Genomic DNA, 4,329 nt, shown 5'->3' with positions numbered 1-4,329 from the left:
AAAAAAAAAAAAAAAAAAAAGTCAGTAGCCCTATATAACGGATGACAATGAGGCTAAGAAAGAATTCAGAGAAACATCTAACATTAAAATAGCCACAAACAACAAAGTATCTTAGGGTAAAGCTTACCAAACAAGTGGAAGACGTATATAGCAAGAAGTTTGTGTCTTTAAAGAAAGAAATTAGAGAAGATACCCGAAAATGAAAAGATCTCCCATGCTCTAGGATAGATAGGATCAGCATAGTAAAAATGGCAATCTTGCCAAAAGCAATCTACATATTCAATGCAATCCCCATTAAAAAACCAGCACAATTGTTTAGTGACCTTGAAAGGATAATAATCTACTTTATAAGGAAAAGCAAAAGACTAAAAATATACAAAACAACCTTGTACAATAAAGGAACTCCAGGAGTCATCACAATCCCCGAATTTAAACTATACTATACAGAGCCACATTTTGAAAACAGCCTGATATTGCCACAAAACAATTGGAATTAAAACTGAAATCCTGACCTTTACCCACAATGTGATGAATATCTGATTTTTTTTCTTGACATCACTAAAAGCATACATTGGGAGGATGAAAGCATCTTCAACAATTTGTGCTGGCACATCTGGATGATGGTGTGTATTAGACTGCAGATTCACCCATGTCTATGGCCATGCACAACACTCAGGGCCAAATGGATCAAAGATATCAATATTAATCCAAACACACTGAACCTCTTAGAAAAGAATGTGGGTGGTACCCTTGAACAAATTGGTACAGGAGACTTCTACCTGAACATAATTCCAGTAGCAGAGACATTGAGATATACAATTAATAAATGGGACCTCTGAAACTGAGAAGCTTCTGTAAGGCATAGGACAGAGTTGACATAACCAAATGGCAGCCCACAGACTGGGAAAAGATATTCACCAATCCTACAACTGACAGAAGGCTGATCTCTGAAATATACAAAGAACTCAAGAAACTAGTCACCAAAATACCAAATAATCTTATGAAACATGGGGTGGAGAACTGAATAGAAAATTCTCAATAGAGTAAATCAATAAGGCTGAAAGACATTAAAGAATGTTCTTAACATCCTTAGCTATCAGGGGAATGGAAATCAAGAAAGCTCTGAGATACTATCATACCCCTGCCAAAATGGCTAAAGTTAGAAACACCAATAACAGCTTATGCTGGAGAGAGGATGTGGAGAAAGGGGAACCCTCCTCCACTGCTGATGGTGGGAGTGCAAACTCGTACAGCCATTTGGAGGTCAGTATGTTGTTTCCTCATGAAACTGGGGACCAGTCTGCTACAGGACCTTGTAATTCTCTTCTTATCCATATAACCTAATGATCCACAGCCGTGCCACAAAGACATATGTTCAACAATATTCCTAGAAGCATTATTTATAAAATTAAGTACCTGGAAGCAACTGAGATGCCCCTTTACTGAAGAATGGATAAAGAAGATGTGGCACATCTACTCAATGATCAAACCACATTAGTCTGGAAGGGATCCACATCTTTTCATTTTCTGTTGAAACAAGAATAGAAATCCTTTTCCCCAGTAACTTGTCCTTCAACTTAATTTTTGGAGTCCAAGCAATTTTTTTTAAATTTAATTTATTATTTTACATGTCGATCCCAGTTCCCTCTCCCTCCCTCCTTCCCCTCCCTCCCTCCTTCCTTCCCTTTTACCCTCTCTGCCCTCTCACATGCACTCTAACCACCCTCCTCTCCCATCTCCCCACCCCAATTCCATATGTAGGGGAATGCCATCCAGTAGGGATCATGTAGCTCTGACAGGTCATATGAATTAGGGACTAGGGCTTCTCTCCTGTCTCTAGATTAAGGCAGTTATCCCTCCATGGGGAATGTGTTCGGAAGGTCCTTTTGAAAACCAGGGATACATCCTGGCTCCACTGTCCGAGGTCCCTTAGATTGCTCAGTCCTGGCTGAGACCCATATTCAGGGAGGCCTGAGTCAGTCCCATGCTGGCTTCCCAGCTATCAGTCTGGGCACCCACATTTGTAAAAGAAACATCATTAAGCTGCCATCTACAGGGAACTTCCTGAAGTTACTCTGAGCACACTAGACCTGCCAATCCATGTGGGACGACCTGTAATTCCTCTTGCCTGTGCTCTGACCCCCACCACAGGTCCCCTACTGGAGCTCCGGGCACCTCCCCAGAGATAAAACTATCCACATGGGGCTACTCTGAGTTCCTTCAGGCTGGATCCTTGACCCCCATAGTAGGGCCTCTGCTAAAGAGGCCTCAGCTGGTGAGTGCCAAGCTCCAGTTAGATCTGCCTATCTCTGTGGAAACATCCTGACTATCAGCCCAAACTTTGACTCCCACCACCTTTGACCCCCTTCACCAGGCCTTGGCTAGAGGTGACTCTGGGTCGAATTCAGGTGTAATCTCCCTCCCCCCACTCTTCCCCAGTTACCACCTGGATTGCCTCCATATCTCACTGCCCCTGTGTCCTGTCCCCATCGAGAGCACTTTCGGAGTTCTCATACACACTCACCTACCCTCACCAGAGTCTGCTCTCCCCCCTACCCTGTGCTCTACCCTGCCCACTGTCCCACCACTCTGGTTGAGCACTGGGACAGAGGGTGGAGCCAACAATCTTGCCAGCTTTGGGGCCCTTCCTGGAGCTGCTCTGAGAACAATAGACCTGCACATCTATGTGGGAACACCATTACTTTCCAACTTCCTGGTCTCTGACCCCACAGCCGGTCCTCTAATGGTGGTCAAGTGCCTCCTTGATATCGGCCTATCCCCATGGGGCCAATCTGAGTGCCTGCAGACTGGATCCTTGACCCCCATCACAGGGCCTCTTCCAAAGAGGCCACAGCTGGAGAGTGCCAGGCCCAGGCTAGATCTGCCTATCAGACTAAGGAACATCGCGAGTCACAGCCTTCAAGAACTTGGAATCCCATGACCAGTCTTCTGCTGGAGGCTGATTTTTGACCCCCATCACCAGGCCCTGCCTCTGGAGATAACTCATAGAGAGCTTGGACCACCCAGAGCTACAGACATTGAACCTGTGACCCAACTAAGTCCACCTGGGGAGTACCATAGCTATAGGGAGAGACCCTTTCAACACATACTTGAGGAAGCTTTGGGGAGATGGCAATATAAGAAAGGACCAAACAATAGACAGGTGAGCATAACATCACCAGAATCTAGGAACTCTACACCAACTAGACATTAACACCCCAAAGCAGATGAAGCAGAAGGGAATGACATAAAATGTATCATCATAAAAATCATAGAATACTTCAAAGAAGATGCGAGAAAATCCCCTTAGAGAAATGGAAGAAAAAATGAACAAAAAATTGGAAGACATTAAGAAATTTATGAAAGAGAGTACAGAAAGCCAAGAAAAGCAATGAAACAGGTGGAAGGAAACAGTTCAAGACTTAAGAACTGAAATAGAGACAATAAAGAAAACACAAACCAAAGTCATGCTTGAAATAGAAAAACTGGGCCAATGATCGGGAACTACAGAAGCAAGCACAACCAAAAGAATTCAAAGGTGGAAAAGAGAATCTTAGGCGTGAAAGACAACCTAGAGGAAATAGATTCATGGACCACAGAAAATCGTAGAATCCAATAAATCCTTACAACAAAACATCCAGTAAATGTGGGACACAATGAAAAGACCAAACCTAAGAATAATCGGCAGAGAATAAGGCAAAGAGGCCCGCCTCAAAGGTACAGAAAATATATTTATCAAAATCGTTGAGGAAAATTTTCCCAATCTGAAGAATGACATGACCACGAAAGTACAAAAAGCATACTGAACACCAAATAGAATGAACCAAAGATAAAAGACCACTCAACATATAATAATTGACACACCTAACATTCAGAATAAAGAAAGAATATTAAGAGCAGCAAAGGAAAAAAAGACTATTAACACATAAAGGAAGAGCTCTAAAAAATACACCTGACTTCTCCATGGAAATGCTCAAGGCCAGAACCTCCTGGATAGATGTTCTACAACTACTAAGAGTCCACGGATGCCAGCCCAGGCTACTATACCCAGGAAAACTCTAAATAACTATAGATGGAGAAAAGAAGACATTTAATGACAATATCAGATTTTCAGAATACAATGTACAAATCCAGCCCTAAAATGCTGGAATGAAACCTCCAACCCAAGGAAGTAAACTATGATCACAAAGACATAGGCAATAGATAATCCCACTTAGCCAGGACCCAAGGGTAAAGCAGGACAAATATATTCACAATACCACTACCAACAACAAATCTAAAACAAATAAACACAATCAATGGTCCTTACTCTCCCACAACACTACTGGT

Source organism: Phodopus roborovskii, unplaced genomic scaffold (assembly GCF_943737965.1).
Source record: "Phodopus roborovskii unplaced genomic scaffold, PHOROB, whole genome shotgun sequence".
Taxonomy (NCBI): Eukaryota; Metazoa; Chordata; class Mammalia; order Rodentia; family Cricetidae; genus Phodopus; species Phodopus roborovskii.
This window is presented reverse-complemented; position numbering follows the sequence as displayed.